At 36.9% G+C, this 19,118-nt stretch overlaps 1 protein-coding gene and 1 pseudogene across 3 annotated transcripts in view; one reads left to right on the forward strand and one right to left on the reverse strand.

Annotated features, from left to right (window-relative positions):
- Window positions 1-19,118, reverse strand: part of GRIK2 (glutamate receptor, ionotropic, kainate 2) — a 960,410-nt gene that overhangs the window by 606,613 nt on the left and 334,679 nt on the right. The window lies entirely within an intron of this gene.
- Window positions 11,643-12,235, forward strand: LOC102835966 (annotated as a pseudogene).

The raw sequence follows: 19,118 nt of genomic DNA on the forward strand, positions 1-19,118 counted from the left end.
TATTGCTCATTACTGGTGATTGGAATGCAAAAGTAGGGAGCAAAGAGGAAGGACCAGTAGTTGGAAAATTTGGCCTAGGTGATAGAAATGATGCTGGAGAACGAATGATAGATTTCTGCAAGACAAATGATTTGTTTATTTCAAATAACAAATGGTGGCACTCCCATTTCCATCCCTTGTTTCCTTGACCCATGGACCCATGGATCCTGACAATTAGAGAAACAATACCATATATTGGATGCTGGTTTTGAACATACACAGCCTCTGGAGAATATAGTCCCAACCCTGAAAAGTATTGCCACCTAGCTGCTGCCATAATTGTGCCTTTAGAAGGCTATTTCATCTTTGAATCAAGCCAGCTGCTTCAGGATGATATGAAACATGGTAAGACCACCGAATTACAGGAGCATGAGTTCATTGCCACACTTTGTTTACTGTTAAGTGGGTCCCTTGATCTGAGGATGCTGTGTGAGATACCATGACAGGGGATGAGGTGTTCTGTAAGACCATGGATAGTAATTTTGGCATAAGAATTTCGTGCAAGGAAGGCAAATTCATACCCAGAGTTAAATGTCTATTCCTGTAAGAACAAAACACTTTCCTTTTCATGACAGAAGTGGTACAATATAATCAACCTGCTACTAGGTAGCTGGCTGATCTCTATGAGTAATGGTTCTATACCTGGGACTCAGTGTTGGTTTCTATAGCCAACTCAGCCTTGGTGAGTGGAAGTCCATGATGCTGAGCCAATGCATATCCTACATCTCTGCCACCATGATCACTTTGTTTATAAACCCATTGGGCAATGATAGGAGTGGCTGAAGAAAGAGCATGATTAGTTTCCATAAAACGCATCATCCTGTCCATTTGGTTATTAAAATCCTCCTCTGCCAAGTTAACCCTTTGGTGTGCATTCACATGAGATACAAATATCTTCATTTGTTTTGCCCATTCAGAGAGGACTATCCACATTCTTTGTCTCCATACCTCCTTGTTACCAATTTTCCAGTTATATTCCTTCCAAGTCCCTGATCATGCAGCTAACTCATTGGCAACAACCTATGAATCAATATACAGTCGTACTTCTGGCCACTTCTCCTTACAAGCAAAATGAACAACCATATGCACTGCTTGAAGTTCTGCCCATTGGTAGGATTTTTCTTCACCACTCTCCTTCAGAGTAGTTCCAGAAAGGGGCTGGAGTGCTGTTGCTGTCTGCTTTCGAGTGTTACCTGAATATCATGCAGAACCATCTGTAAACCAAACATGAGTTTACTCTTCCTCAGTCAATTGATTATAAGGAATTCCACATGAGGCCACCGGTGCACACAGAGAGAGGTAATGTGACAGGAGTGGGGACCATGGGTATTTGGGCCACTTCCTCACATAACATACTCATACCTTCAGATCCTGCTTAAGCCTAGTCTCATATATACCATTTCCATTTAATGGCGGAGTGGTGATATGCACATCCAAATTTATGACTCTCTGGGTCAGCCAACATCCAATTCATGATGGGTATCTCTGGTCACACAGTGACTTGATGGCCTTGGTTAGACATTGTCTCAGCTAAAATCCAGTAACATGACAAAAACTATTTCTCAAAAGGGTAGTAGTTATCTGCAGAGGATGGCAGGACTTTCCTCTCAAATCCTGATTCACCAATAGGGGCCTGCCAAAGTCTCCAAGCTGCATCTCTATCTGCCATTGCCACTTCAAGCACTATTGGATCTGCTGGATCACATGATCCAAGCAGCAGAGTGGCTTGCACAGTAGCTTGAACCTCTTGGAGAGCCTTTTTTTGGGTGTGGACCCCACTCAAAATTTGCAGCTTTCCAAGTCACTTGATAAATAGGCTGGAGTAGCAAAACCAAATGAAGAATACGTTGCCTTCAAAATCCAAAGAGGCCTACCAGGCTTTGTGCCTCTTTTTTTAGTTGTGGGAAGGGCTAAATGTAATAACTTACCCTTCACTTTAGTAGGGATATCCCTACAGGCCCCACACCACTGAGTCGCTAGAAATTTCACTGAAGTGAAAGGTGCCTGAATTTTTGTTGTGTACATTTCCCACCCTCTGGCATCCAAATGTTTTACCAGCAACACATTGATGCTTCTTCCTTACTAGGACCAATAAGCATAATGTCATCAATGTTATGGATCAGAGTGATGTACTGGAGCAAAGGAAGGCAATCAAGATCCCAGTGGACTAAATTATGGCATAGTCATGGAGAGTTGCTATACCCTTGAGATAAGACTGTGAGACTGTATTGTTGGCATTCTCAGTTGAAGGCCAACTGCTTCTGGTGATCCTTAGAAACTGGAATTTATTTAGTAAAAGGCATTGGCCAGATAAATACCTGCATACCAGGTACTAGGAAATGTATTAATTTTCTAAAGTAAAGAAATAACATCTTGAACAGCAGCTGCAATAGAGGTCATCACCTGGTTAATTTATGATAATCCATTGTCATTCTCTAAAATGCATATTTTTTGTGTTGTCCAGGCCAAATAGGTGAGTTAAATGGGGTGTAGTGGGAATCACCACCCTTGCCCCGTTTAAGTCCTTGATTATAGCACTAATCTCTGCAGTCTTTCCAGAAATGTGGTATTACATTTAGTTTGCTATCTTTTTAGGTAAACGTACTTCTAATGGCTTCCAATTGGTTTTTCCAACCATAATACCCTTATTCCATATTCTTCTCCAGAGATTGATCCTTCCTGATAATATGCCCAAAGAATGAGAGACAAAGTCTCTCCATAATGGCTTCTAAGGAGCACTCTGGCTGTATTTCTTCCAACATGGGTTTGTTTATTCTCTGGCAGTCTATGGTACTTTTAATATTGTTCTCCAACATCATAACACAAGAGCATCACTTTTTTTTACTATGGTCTTCCTTATTCATTGTCTAACTTTCACATGCATATGAAGCTATGCAAAAATACCCTGGCTTGGGTCAGGTGCACCTTAGTCCTTAAACTGACATTTTTCCTCTTGAACGCTTTAAAAAAGTCTTGTGAAGCAGATTTGCCTAATGTAATAATACATCATTTGATTTCTTAGCTATTTAAGGCAGGAGTGGTGATAGTAGATTCAAGCAAAATGAAGTCTTTGAATCTTTTCTTCATTTATCACGATGCTATTTATTGGTCCAGTGGTAAAGATTTTGGTTTTCTTTACACTGAAGTGTAAACTTACTGAAGGCTGTGGTCTTTGATCTTCATCAGTAAGTATTTTAAGTTCTCTTCACTTTCAGCAAGCAAGGTTGTATTATCTGCATATTGCAGGTTGTTCGGACAGAATAAGGGGACACTGAATCTGGAAAGGTATGTGGCAGACTGTATTTTTTCATCATACTTATTCGATCTGTATGCTTAGCAAATAATCTGAGAAGATAGATTATAGGAAGGAGAACATGGCATCAGGATTGGAGAAGACTCATTAACAACCTGAGATATGCAGACGATACAACCCATAGGTACAATCCCCAAATTATTGGATCATTAAGCTAGGCCTAGGATTCTCTAGTTTTAACAGTAGCCCAGTATTACAAATTGAATTATGTCACCCCAAAATTATGTGCTGTAAATCCTCACCCTTATACCTTATACCAGTGGATGTAATACAAGTTGGGGAAAGAGATTTATTCCTTTTTTAATGAGGCCCTGTCAATGTAGGGTAAGCTTTAAGGCAATTATTTTTGAGATAAAAAGAACACAGAAAAAGCAAGGACAAAAGAGTGAAGGTAGATGCTACCTTACAAGAAGATCACCAAGGAAACAAAACGCAGAATCTGAAAAGAGGCAAGGACATTCCTCCAGAGGCAACAGCCAGAGAAAGTCTTTCCCTAGAGACAGTGCTCTGAATTCACACTTCTAGCCTCCTAAACTGAGAAAATAAATTTCTGTTCATTAAAGTCACTCATTGAATATTTCTATTACATCAGCACTAGTAAACTAACATACCTGGATGATCCTAGTTCCTGATACCCATAAAATGTAAGAACTAGTACTTTGGGTTTAAATTTATGAGATAATACATTTTGTTTTATCAAAAAAGATAGATGGGTGTAATGGTTAGTTTTTATATGCCAACTTGGTTACACTCCGTTGTTGCTATTAAGTGCTGTCGAGTCAGTTCCAACTCATAGCAACCCTGTATAGGGTAGGTAAGGAGCTCCTGGTGGGTTTGAACTGCCAACCTTGTGGTTAGTAGTCCAGTGCTTATCCTACAGTGCCACACCAGGACTGTAATAGCCAGTTATTTAATGAAGCAGCATTCTGGATGTTGCTATAAAGTAATTTTGTAAATGTGGCTAACATCTACAATTTGTTGACTTTAAATAAAGGAAATTGCATTTGGTAATGTGTGAGTGGACTTCATCCAATTAGTTGGAAGTCTTAAGAGAAAAAACACTGAGTTTTCTCAGAAAATAAATTCTGTCTCAAGACTGCAGTGTTCTAGCCTGCCAGCCTTTCCTATAATATCAAAATTGCTAGCTCCCGAAATCCTGTAATCCAATTCCTTAAAATAAATCTTTTTTTTATCCAATTAGTACCATTTATAAGGAGCTCTGGCACCATAGTGGTTATGAATCGGGCTGCAAACCGCAAGGTCAGCAGTTCGAAACTACCAGCTGTTCCTCAGGAGAAAGATGAGGCTTGAGGCTTTCTGCTCCTGTAAAGATTTACAGCCTCGGAAACCCTATACAAGGTCACTATGAGTCAGAACTGACTCCATGTCACATAACAGCAACAACAAATGTACCATTTATCTAGAGAACTTTAACTGATAGATTGAGTTGCACAGAAAGAAATTCAGATATTTATGAATACTAAATAATAGTTTAGTTGCTATGAGAGCAGTGAGAGGAATACTGGAAAGTTAAATCAGAAAGCCACTACTCATCAGCGTGTTGTACTTTAGTGGTTTGCTTGTTGCACTGATGCTGAAACATATGCCACCAGTATTTCAAATGCCATCAGGATGTCAGAAGATCTGGAACTTGTATCTGAATGTATAGTAGCTAAAGGAAGAAATGATGATGTAAAAGAACTGAACAGAAAATTTCAAAGGGCAATTCAAAGACAAAACAAAGTAATATAATGAAATGTGCAAAATCTTGAGTTAGAAAACCAAAAGGGAGTAACATATTTGTCAAGATAAAGGAACTAGCAAAAAGCAAAAATTAAAATAAAAATTCCAAGACTTGGGTTGCAATACTGAAAGATTCTATGGGTCAAAATGGAGTCCTGATGAGGTGCTGTTGGTAAAGCACTGGGATGCTGACCATAGGTTGGCAGTTCAAACCGACTTGCTGTTCCTTGGGAAACTTATATAGGGTTGATTTGAGTCAGAACTGACTCCACAGCACTTAACAACAACAACAATTGGTCAAAACATTGAGCAACACAGAAAGTTTTCAAAAGATGGAAGGAATACACAAAGTTAGTATACTAAAAAAAAAAAAAAAGAATGGTAAACCATTGCAAAGGTAGAATAAGATCAAGAATCAATGATATTAAAGGAAGAAGTTCAAGCTGTGCTGAAGACATTGGTGAAGGAAATGATGGAATATCAACTGATGTATTTCAACAGATCAAGCTGGAAGCATTTACTCCATCATATGCACCAAGAAATTTTAAGTCAGCTAAGAAATTTGCCAAATGACTGGAAGAGATTCATATTTGTGCCCATTCCAAAGAAAGGTGATCCAACAGAATGCAGAAATCACTGAATAATACCATTAATATTACATGTAAGTAAAATGTTGCCGTAGATAATTTAAAAATCATTGTAGTAGTATATCAACCTGGAACTTCCAGAAATTCCAGCCGGATTCAGAAGAGGATGTAGACCACGGAGCATCACTGCTGATGTCCCATGAATCTTTTCTGGATATACCAGAAAAACATGTACCCATATTTTATGGACTATACAATGACATCCATCTGTGTTGTTGTTGTTGCTGCTGTGTGCTGTTGAATTGGTTCAGACACGTTGCAACCTTGTATAGGCTTTCCAAGAGCAGCTGGGTTTGAAGTGCCAAGCTTTCTGTTACCATTCTAGTGTTTATCTTACATGGCATCATAACAAATTATGCATAACATTGCAAAGAATGTGAATTCTGAAATACTTCATTGTGCTCATGTAGAACCTGTACATAGACCAAGAGGCAATTGTTTGGATAGAACAAGGGGATACTACATGACTTAGAAGTCAGAAAAGCTGTGAATCAGTGTTATATTCTTCCACCATACATATTCAATGTGTATCCTAAGCAAATTATCTAAGAAATGGAACTTTGTGAAGAATGCAGGATCAGAATTGGAGGAAGACCAATAAACAACCTGCAATATGAGACAACACAATTTTGCTTTGAATTTGAGAAGCATGCAATCAAAATAAGAAATGTGTAGTGATACTTGGATATGTGAGTGAGTGAAAGACAAGATCTAGAATGATTACTAGGGATCTCCTCCAACAACTCAATAGAGAGGCCATTCAGAAGAAAGAATAAGTTTGGGAGTAGACATAATAAAATGTTTTTACTTGTTTTGCTTGTTATGTTGAGTTAGATATGCCTGTGAGACATCCAAGTGAAGACGGTCTATGTGCTACTGGAGCCAAGGGTGTGGAGCTTGGTAAACTATCAGAAGATGTAGATTGGTATGTCTTCAGCATATAGGGAGAGGAAGCCATAGGCTACATAAAATGTTTTAGGGACACTGAGGTAAACAACTGAGAAAACAAGTAAATCTTGTGAAAATCAGCATTTAAGGAGGAGGGAAAGAAATTAAGAGTGTGAGATTGGGTACTAATGGCTAAAAATAAAGAGGTAATAAGGAGGCAATGATGCCACACAGACAAAAGCAAGAAGTTTTTTGTGTTTTTTTTGTTTTTTAATCTCCTAAAGGAAAGAGTAGTAAAAATTACCAAGTGCTTCAGAGATATCGCTATTCATCTGTGCTGTGCAGAGGGGTTGGCAGTCAAGAATAGTAAAAGGCTAGGGGAACATGTACTTTTCAAGATGCTCAAACCAACATGTTTTATGTTTAAATTTAGAAATCTGGCTGTGTCTGAACATAGCCAGAATTATTCTTATTTGATTTTCTTTTTTCTTTAAAAAAAACAACAAGTATCATTGAGGTTATTTAAAAGATTTGCTCCTTCTATGCCCTTGGACCTATGTATTATTGATGTCACTATCTTCAGAAAATAAATTATGTGATTTTTGTAGTTTAGAAAATTTATTTAACTCTTTAAATGTTGCCATATTCTTTGAGGATTATGTAATCTAAAGAAGGAATTAGCCCTATGGATACATTTATAAATATTCACTATCATATAATCAGAATCCATAAAATAATATTCAAAGCAATTTTTATGCTTGCTTAAATATGAATAAAGAAACTATATTCAAGCATAACCAACTTTGTGGAAACACTAATCCACCAAACTATGTAATCAACGATATCCAAATAATTAGGCTTAACACATAATTGCTAATTGTATTTGCACTTGGAATCAGGGAACACAGCTCTTTAAGCTTTGTACTTAGAACATACAACATATAATCATCTTAGAGCCAAATTACCCCACTCCTTGAAATAATATAAAAATTATTTAGTTCTATATCTTACAATATAAATATTGCTATACTATTAAAAAATAAGTGTCTTCTAGGAATATATATTTTTATAGGAATTTACTCTGTTTTATTTAAACATAAGTCTAAGATAAAACAAATGAATTTTTGCTATTTATTGACTTTCCTTTTTACTAAACTAACTCCAAAATCACACAGAAATATATTTATATCACAATGTACGGTGGTTATGGTGATTATGTGCTGTGGAGTCGGTTCTGACTCATAGCGACCCTGCACAGGGTTTCTGAGGCTGTAAATCTTTACAGGAGCAGAAAGCCTCATCTTTCTCCTGCGGAACAGCTGGTAGTTTCAAACTGCTGTCTCAGCCCGATTCGTAACCACTACACTACCAGAGCTCCTTAAATGTACTTAATTCAAGTCAATAAATTAGTAAAGAAGATATTTCTGCTTTTTCTTAGAATAAAGTCATCAGCTTATTTTTTTAATGTTCACATCACAGAAATCAATCAACATCTAGGTTGTTAAATATTATGATTCATAAGACAGATGGCTGATTTTCCTTCATTAATTAAGAGTTTACATTATTATGTCTTTATTCTTCTCGTGTCTATATTCATATCCTAACTATGTCCTTGTTTACATCCCTTAAATGAACTCCCTAAGACCATGACACTGCTTCTTTGTTAATTTATAAAATTTCTTCATACAACAAAGAAATCCATCGGTTAAAACACAAGTGGGAGCATTATAGGCCCACATTAAAGCCACATTTGTCAAGATATGTTTATGACAAAAAGGGGTAGTAGTTAATCTTTCATTCCAAGAACAAAGGACCCTAGGACCATCAAGAGTAAGAGCATGAGCAGAACTTAGGATCCTAACCAGAGAAGCAGTGACACCAGGGACGGAAGCAAAGGTGATGGCATAACTAGAGCAGCTGAGGACTCTAGACCCATAGAATGAGAAAAGTTGTGTGCCAGAGCACAGGAGGCTGCCTTGCAAAATGTGCCCTTTGATCATTTAAATGAAGACATATTTTCTGTGTGGTTTGTGTACATCAGGGAAAAAAAATTTTTAAAGAGGAAATAGAGGCAAATACTGTTAACTGATGGTGTATGGAGGGGATAGTAATTATTGAAATGAAATAAGATACAATTGGCTGAGTGCAAAACTGATAATCTGACATGTAAACTGTCTCTCAATTCACAATAAAAGCTTAAAAAAATAAAAGATATGTTTATGATATCTCCAACTATACTTGGTAATCCCAAGAATATACATACCTCAAACTTAATGTACTATGGACTGGATTTACAATTTCCTCTTCTAAATCTCTTTTTCTTTCCTTTTATGTAAATAGTCCATTATTTAGTAGGCCAGACCAGAAACACAAAGGTTATTCTTATCTTCTCTGTCTCCCTCACCCTCTTTCCTTATTTACTAACCAAATCATACCATTTATATCTTCTAAATCACCCCAGAATTTTCTATATCAACAATATGCCATGAGATCCTAAAATCGAGACATATCATCTTGGAGAAATTACCTCAACTTTGTGATTCTTGATTTTCTCTTTGAAGAAAAAAAGTGGGAATAAAAATTTCTTCTTCACTGAGTATAACCAATAACCAGTTGTTGAGCTGACACCAACTCATGAGGACTCCATGTGTCAAAGATTCCATGTGTCAAGCAGAGTAGAACTGGACTTCATGGGATATTCAGTGTTGATTTTTTAGAAATAGGTTGTCGGGCCTTTTATTCTGAGGTCGCTCTGAGTTGACTTGAAAGTCCAATCTTTCAGTCAGCATCAATGGACATTAGGCATTCAACCAACTAAGGACTTACCATAGAATATGGGCAAGAATACATGGCACCTAGCCAATATATTAGGAACCCTGGAAGCATACTTGTTCACGAGCTAGGCTGCTATACTCAAAGTCAGCAATCACTCCATGAGGGAAAATAACACTTCTGCTCCATAATAATTTACAGCCTCAGTTACTATGAATGTCTGTGAATTGGAACCAACTTAATGGCATACCCACTACAAGCATATAAAAGGGTGAGTCAAAAATTATCCACACTCTGGCTGTAGAAAGGACAACTACATCATTTTTCAACATAATCTCCTTGCTTTTCAATATACTTTGTCTATCTGTCAACAAGCTTTCATAGTCCCGTATTTAAAAATATTTAGATTGAGCTGTGAGCCACAAATGCACTTCTGTCTTCACGTCTTCATCAGAGGTCAATCTTCGTCCTTGAATGATTGTTTTCAGGAGACCAAACAGGTGAAAGTTCAATGGAGCAAGATTAGGACTACAGGGAGATGCTTTAACACCTCAAAACAAAGTTTTGCAGAGTGTCAACAGTGTGGGCAGAGGTGTGGAGATGTGCATTGTCATGCAAGATCAGAATGGCTTTGGATAGTAGTCCTTTGCATTTAATCTGAAGTTTAGGCTCAATTCTTCAGTGAGCATCTCACTGTAAGGAACAATATTGATTTTTTACCTTTTTCCTTATAGTGTTCCAATACTGGCCCTGAAGGATCCAAGAAAACTATAAGCAGCAAAGTTCCAGCTGATGCATGACTTTTGAAGTTTTTCTTGGTTGGCAGTTGAGGATGTTTTCATTCCATATCTGTTGCTTACTCTCAGGCTCCTAATGATGAATCCATGTCTCATCACCAGTAATGATTTTTGTAAAGAAAGGTTTACATTCCTTTGAGTGTTGGTCCAAATTTTGTTTGCAGATGTTCAAACACTTTTGTTTATGCTCTTCCGTGACTTGTTTTGGAACCCATCTCAACAAAAACTTTTTGAAATCCAAGTCTGTCATGGATTATTTCATAGGCAGAGCCATGGTTGATTTGCAAATGATTTGCCACATAATCCACTGTCACTCACCTATTCTACAGAATCATTTCACATGCATGCTCAATGTTGTCATTAGCTGTGGATGTAGACAGACATTTTAATATAATCAGAGTGCAGATAACTTTTGACTCACCCTTCTCCATAGGGCATACCTCATACAGGTATCTACCACCTTTATACATCTTCTCTCTGCTTTTTGAGGAAAGGTACAAGACAGTCATCTGCCACAATACATGCTACCTACAAGTCAAGTTTGGAATTAATGCAGAACAAAAAGTTTAACCAAGAAGTTATGCTGTCTTCATCTTGCTTTCCAGACTCAGATTAACAATTCATAAAGATGATCTCTTGTTACTGGAAGTGGTTGTGTGCTTTAGAGTCTGTTCCAACATATAGTGACCCTGGGTAGGGTTTCTAAGACTATAAATCCTTATGGGAGCAGAAAGCCTCTTCTATCACCTTTAAGACACTGGTAGATTTGAACTGCTGACATTATAGTTAACAGCCTACCTCATAATCCACTACATTACCAGGAATCCATAGAGAAAAATCCTATGTTGTTGTTAAGTGCTGTCAAGTTGGTTCAGACTCATAATGACCCTGTATAGGGTTTCCAAAGAGCAGTTGGTGTGTTCTTTGGTTGACAGTAGAGTGTCACACCCTATAGAATGGAGTAAAACTGTACCACAGTGGCAAAATACTGAATGATGTAGAAAGCAACAAAAGAAAATGGAAGGAATACACAGAGTCACTGTACCTAAAAAAGAAAAGATAGCATATGATCAAGAGCCAATGGTGTTGAAGAAAGAAATCCAAAGTGAACAGAAGACACTGGCAAAGAAGAAGGCACTGGGATTTGATTGAATACTAACTGACATTTTTCAACACACTGATGCAATACTGGAGGTACTCACTCATCTATCCCAAGAAATTTGGACAACAGCTACCCAGCCAACTGATTGAATGAGATCCGTATTTGTACCCATTCCAAAGAGAGGTGACCCAACAGAATGCGGACGTTATCCAACAATATTATTAATATCAGACACAGTAAACTTTTGCTAGAAATAATTCAAAAATGGCTGCAAAAGTACATTGATGGGGCTCTTCCTGACTAGTGATCATGTTTTCAGTATTGCAACTGCTAATAACAAGATGTCTTCAGGAACTGCAAAAATTGGACACGCTGCCCCCAACTTCAAAGCTACAGCTGTTATGCCAGATGATCAGTTCAAAGATATCAGCCTGTCTGGCAACAAAGGAAAATATATTGTGCTCTTTTTTTATCCTCTTGTCTTCACCTTTATGTGTCCCACTAAAATCATTGCTATCAGTGACAGGGCAGAAGAATTTAAGAAACTCAACTGCTAAGTGATTGATGCTTCTGTGGATTCTCACTTCTGTCATCTAGCTTGGATCAACACATCCAAGAAACAAGGAGGATTAGGGCCCATGAATATTCCTTTTGTGTCAGACCCCAAGTGCACAATCACTATGGGGTCTTAAAGGTGGATGAAGGCATCTCATTCAGAGAACTCTTCATCATTGATGATAAAGGGATCCTTCGACAGATCACTGTAAATGACCTCCCTGTTAGCCTCTCTGTGTATGACACCTGAAGAGTAGTTCAGGCCTTCCAGTTCATAGACAAACATGGGGAAGTGTGCCCAGCTGGCTGGAAGCTTGGCAGTGATACCAGCAAGCTTGACGTCCAGTAGAGCAAAAAGTATTTCTCCAAACAGAAGTGAGTGCTGGGCCATTTTAATGCCAGGTTGCAGTGAGTAGCCTTGAGCAACAAAAACAACGAACAAACAACTTCTTTTGTACTTTGTTTATGTTTCTAACAGAAAGCCTTAGACTTGGCTGAGATGTGGTATATGAAAGGACAGACCTTTCCTGCGGGAGTTGAGTGGCCAATCTTTCTTTTCACCCTGGTGGAAATGACCTGAGTTGTACTGTGGGACAGACCAGCTGATGTGTATCATATTTCAGTAGTGTGGTATGAGCCCATTGATCTTTTGTAGTTTCTATTGAACTTGAATGGAGACCTTGATGTTTCTTCATTTTAGGGGTATTTGTCTTTTGACTTTAAGAACAATTTACTTTTTGCCTTCCCTCTAAAGGGGGAAACTATTGTGGGGAGATGCAGAAAATGAAACAGAACTGTTATATTAAACAAACAAAAGCAAAGTTCATTGGCAGGAAACTGCCAGAAATTCAAGCTGGATTCAGATGGAGACCTGGAATGAGGGATATCATTGATGACATCAGATGGATCTTGACCAAAAGCAGAGAATACCAGAAAGATGTTTATCTGTCCTTTATTGGCTATGCAAAGGCTTTTGACTGAGTGGGCCATGACAAACAATGGACAACATTATGGAAAATAAATATTCCGGAACACTAAATCATGCTCACAAGAAACCTATACATAGACCAATAGCTAAATTATATGAAGAAGAACATGGCATCATTAACAAACTGCAATATGCAGATGATACAACCTTGCTTTCTGAAAGCAAAGAGGACTTAAAATACTGATGAAGATCACAGACCACAGCCTTCAGTATGGGTTGCACCTCAGTGCAAAGAAAACAAAATTTCTAACAACTGGGCCAATAACACACCATGATAAATGGAGAAAAGATCAGTGTTTTCAAATACTTCATTTTGCCTGCATCCACTATCAACACTCATGGAAACAGCAGTTAAGAGATCAAAAGATATACTGCATTAAGCCAATCTACTGCACAAGACCTTTTTAGAGCAAAGATGTCAGTTTGAAGATGAAGGTGAGCTTGACTCAAGCCATGGTATTTTCCACAGCCTCATATACATGTGAAAGTTGGATATTGGATACAGAAAACCATAGAAGAATTGATGCATTTGATTTATGACTTGAAGAAGAAAATTAAAAGTATCATGGACTTACATAATAAGAAGTACAACCAGATTTCTCCTTAGGAGCCAGAATGGCAAGACTTCGTCTCTCATACTTTGGACATATTATGAGACTGGACCAGTCCCTGGAGAAGAGCATCATGCTTGCTAACGTGAAAAAGAGGAAGACCCCCAGTGAGATAGATTGGCACAGTGTCAGCAGAAATAGGCTCAAGCTTAACAACAATTGTAAAGATGGTTCATGACTGGGCAGTATTTTGTTCTGTTGTGCACAATGTCATTATGAGTTGGAACTGACTAAATGGCACCTAACAACAATAACACAGAGTTTCCAAGACTGTAGTCTTCTGGGAGATTTTATGGAGATTAGAGCTTTGGAATCTCCATAAAGATTATGCCCTATGGGGCAGTTTTACTGAGTCCTACAACAATAATATATGGTTGCTATAGGGTTGGAATACACTAGGCAGTAGTGGGTTTAGGTTATAGTTAATCTTTACAGAAGCAAACTATCACATCATTCTCCAGTGTAGCTGCTTATTGGTTGAACTGCAGATATTTAGGTTAGCACCTGAGTGCTGTCAGCACTGTGCCATAGAATTTCCTTATTTATTCAATTAACTAACTTTGTTAACTGTATTTGAGTTAGTTTCAACTCTTAGTGAACCTGTGTAGGTCCTAGGAGCATCTGGTGGGTTTGAACTGTTCACAGTTCAGAGCTTATCCTACAATGCCAAACCAGGAGTTCTAGCAAGTACTTAAAAGCCACCTAATCTAAATTGACCTTATACAGGTTACTTAACACATCCATCCAAGTTTCTTAGTCTATAAAACAGATACAATAAAATGTTCATGCTTTCATTCCCTTAAATATTTATTATGATTCTTTCATGAGCCAGAAAATATTCTAGGTGATGGTGATAAAATGTTCAACAGGCTTATGGTCTATTCTGGTCATATCTGTGCTTGATCTAGTGGAGTATTCACCCACAAAAACAAGACATCCATAGTGCAATGATTGCTCAGGGGTGAATATCACTAGGGTACCATAAAACTATGGAAACATGTTTGCAGAGACATATTCCAGACTTTCAATCAGGGAGAAGAAGATGCATGGAAGTCTTTTCTTCTTTTCTTTGTAGTATCTGAACCAGCTGGTGTGCATGAGTCTATTCAAATGTTTACATGCACATGTGTGCACTTAGTGAGTAGGATGAGTAGGGGACAGTATTAGAGTAGAGGGACTAGATCACATTAAGCCTTATAAGGTTTTTCCTTATCTTTAGAGTAAATGAGAAACTCCTAAGAGGGAGAATAGATCAGGATTGCTTTGATCGTAGGACTGAGAAAAGAAAGGAATCAAGGAAAATATTTCATTGTCAGCTGTAGGTGCTGGTAAACTGAATAGCCAATCGCTGGAAGAGACCAGTCTGGTGGGGCAATAATCTGTTTATTTGGCACTCAAGAGTTTTTGTGAATATTAAATGAAATGGTTTATGTGATAACAGTCATCACAATGCTTAGTAAATTATAGTGTATTAAAAAATTATGGAATCATTTCTATTTCCTTCTTCTCTTTTACTAACTTGTATCACTTAGTTAGTAACAAACTCAGGAATAGAATTTCATGCTTCTGTTTACCAGTCCAGAGATCTTTGTTAATGGACTGCTGATCTATAAACAAAGATGAAACACAGAGATTTTTAAAGCAAATATTCACAATTTTTCCTGGAATTGCTTACAAGTTGATGGCTAGCCAACTTATTTTTAGTTTATATTTAAAATGAATCATATGTTCCAAAATGACTGACAGAAACACAGCTTTGTTTCTGAAGCCAATTCTTCTCCATCATTTTTGGACATCATTCAGTGCTATAACAGACTTTCAGGGTGTTTAAAAGCATTCATCCACAACAACAACAAATGCTAATTATAATAAAAAATAAAACAGCTCCTGTTAACATCATTCTAAGAATTTCTCCTACTCCAGCAATATATTTCATCTATCATCCCATCTGTTTTGGGGTGGTAACAAAGACTAGATGAAAGCACAATTACCATGTACCAAACTGGACAACACAACAAAATGGAAATGAATATAAATGGGAGGAACAGCACACATAATAAGGAAATCCAGAAAGGGAGAAAGGAAACATGTCAACTGGCACATGTGTGTCTTGCAGTAAATGGGAGATACACAGGTTGCTAATGCAGTCAGTGATATTTCTTTTGTTTTGTATGAGATGGGATGTTCCCCATTTCAGTTCATAGTTCTAGCTATCACCAGTTTTCCACACATATCATCAAATAGTCAATCATTTGTTCACCATGTCCAATGATCTTTCAAATGATGTATCTTATGAACAGAATAGGAAGGATACATCTCTGAGTGTAAGTTATTTCCTAAATAAATACCATAGTGCAATATTTCTTCCTATAAAATTACTTAATTTATATTTATATTGTATTTATTCAGATTCCAAAGTTTTCTTTGTAGTTTCATTAACTTAGCTAATAATTAAAAAATTTTTAAGTTGATCAATTCTCTTTGCTTTATTCTATCATTAAAATTCTACCTGGAAACTTTTAAATATATCCAAAAACATTTTTAAAAGCTCCTTTTTATAATTATGAATATATTTCAAAGAGACGCTTATACCTACAGTAGAGTCAGTTCAATCAGAAACAAATAACATATCAAGAACATCTAAGTTCTCAAATGTGTCTTAAATTAAAACACACTACAAGTGGTCTGGTACAAATTCAATTAGCCCATTACAAATGATACTGAAAAAATGAACAATTACATACCCTTAAGTAGGGACTAAAAAGTGAACAAGAGCTAGGATTTTGTTTTACTATAACTGTTCCTGACATACACCATGTGTTTAAATAAATATTATAAAATAGAACACTAACAAGCTTTTTTATCATTAGAATTTTTTATAAAGGCAAGAAGTGACTGGCTTACAAGTTTTCAAGAGGGAATCTAGATACAGAGGGCATGAAGGAAGGTAGAGTCTCCAGTGAGTAGTATACAATCTGTCTAGGTGGGGTTGATGAAATGAAATGCAGGTGGGTCTCTTGTGATAAAATAGTAAATAATTGTTATCAGGACTGCTTGTGAGGGTTGGAAATGTAAAGGTAGACTTTTGTAGCAAGGAGGGGAGTGATTAACTTTTCAGCCTAGGAGCAGAGGTCCCTGGGACCATCAAGGGAGAAGAATAGAGAGTGGGACCCTACTCAGAGAAGCAGTGATGCCTGAGATGGAGGCAGAGACCATGAGGTGGAGAGATGGAGCAGTTGGGAACTTTAGACAGAGAGGGAGAGGGGCTGTGTGCTGATGACCAGGGGGCAGGCTTGTAGTGTATACCCTTTGATTGGCTGATGATGAATGGAGGGGATTGTAACCATAACAATGGAAAGATATAGGATAGGATGAATGTAAAACTATGTTCTCCCATGTAAACTATCACATAATTCACAATAAAACATTTTTTTAAAAAGGAATTTTTTTCGATGTAAATTTCCTACAACTAATTCTGTGCATGTTCTCAGTTGGCATTTTTGTTGTTAGTTGCTATTGAATCAATGTCTGACTCATGGCGATCACACATATGCAGAGTAGAACTGCTCCATAGGGTTTATAACTCTGTGACCTTTTGCAAGCAGATCAGCAGATTTTACGAGTATTTATGTCATCTTCAAAGCAATGGGAGTGACAAGTCTCTTTTAATATTAACTGAAAATATTTTAATAAGTTTCATATCAAGTCAGAACTCTATTAAATATATTTAATTCTAACAAGCAGTGTCTCTGTATTTAAATCTTCAAAAGTATAAATGTTTAGAATATAATTTAAATCAAAGATAGATCAATTACATTTATCAGTTTGCTTTATCAGTTTGCTATATAGCCTTGATCACAAATCCCATTATATTTTTATTCAATCACTCAGATGAAGTAAAAATGCCACACACAAACACATAGAATAGTAGCTGAAGGTGGCATATATTCATAAAAATGTTGAGTAAATACCAGTCTTCTTGATACCATTAGGAGTTTTAAAATAATGAGAAATCAATACAAAAGATAATGCTTAAAACATATGCATATATGTATAGATACATATACCTACATATATACACGTACCTATACATGTGGAGGGTCAGAGAAAAAGAGAGAGACCCCAAAAGCGATGGATTGGCCAAATGGCAACAGTAGTGAGGTTGGCCCAGGATCGGGCAGTGTTTCGTTCTGCTGTGCATAAGGTCGCTAGGAGTCAATACCGACTCGATGACACCTAACAACAACAACAACAGCAACATATATGTACTAAAGGAGCTCTGGTAGTGTAGTGGTTACGAGTTGGGCTGCGAACCTTAAGGTCAGCAGTTCGAAACTACCAGCTGTTCTGTGGGAGAAAGAAGAGGCTTTCTGTTCCAGTAAAAATTTACAGCCTCAGAAACCCTGTACAGGATTGCTATGAATCAGAACCACTCCATGGCACAGCAGGTACCACAACATTATACCAATTCAGGGACATCATTTGAATAGAACTTGTCATCTAAAAATTGACATATAGGACTTTACTGCTGACAGAAAAATAATTATTTAGGAATTAAAACATAATGTCATAATTTTAATGGTTATATTTTGAGGTAAAAGATACATAAAAGTTATTTAGTTATTTTTAAGGACTTTTACTAATAGAATTACAGGGTAAAATTCTTTATAATAATTTATTTTTTATCAAAAAAGCAAAATGTGGTACGGGGCTAATGCGCTGGACTGCAGTGTTGGTTTGAACTTCAAGGCTGGTGGTTTAAGCTCACCAGCCACTCCTTTATATAGGGTCACTATGTGCTAGAATCAACTTGACAGCATTTAACAACAATTTTGTATTTAAACTCACTCTTTCTTATCCCAAAGGAAATGTTTTCCCAATCAGTTCCATGATTTTTCTAACTCTGCAACTCCCTATTGTCTGTTCTCCTGGGAGAAGTTCTAATTTATCAATTTGCAAATATTCAAGTTTTTAGGTAAATGGACAAATTTCAGTACATTATTCCATTTACTATAGCATGAAATATGGACTCCTGTCTACTTCTGAAGAATTCAACCTCAGATGAATTTCAACCTTAACATGAATATCAAGGCAGAGCAAAACAGTCAAGAAAAAACAATTCTCTATACATTATAATTTAAAGAACACTATTTAGATTGTAATGCTAAATAACTTACCATATAATCATCCTTTCACAAATTTAGTTTCTATGAAAGATTAAAACTTTTACTGTATTACTTCCTTATCTATATTTATGAGACTTGTTTTTCATTGATACCTCAAGATTACCATCCACATGTAAAAATAACATACATTAAAATCAAAGTATATGTAACCTGTAACAGTAAATAACAATTATAATATTCAGTTAAGATTCCAAACAAATATCATTTAGTAAATTCTATTTTCCACTTATCTAAACTATGTCTATTCATAAGCAGTGCCAATATCTCAGCATATTTCAAAGGGTACCACAGTGTTCCCCATTTGAGAATAAGCTCTTTAAACATTGTTGGTGTTAAGTGTGGTGGAGTTGGTTCTGACTCATAGTGACCCTATAGCGGGTTTACCAGGAGTGACTGGTGTGTTTGAATGGTTTACCTTGCAGTTAGCAGTCCAGCATTTATTCTACAATGCCACACCGGGGCTACTTCCTTTTTAAA

Source organism: Chrysochloris asiatica, unplaced genomic scaffold (genome assembly GCF_000296735.1).
Source record: "Chrysochloris asiatica unplaced genomic scaffold, ChrAsi1.0 scaffold00084, whole genome shotgun sequence".
NCBI classification, from domain to species: domain Eukaryota; kingdom Metazoa; phylum Chordata; class Mammalia; order Afrosoricida; family Chrysochloridae; genus Chrysochloris; species Chrysochloris asiatica.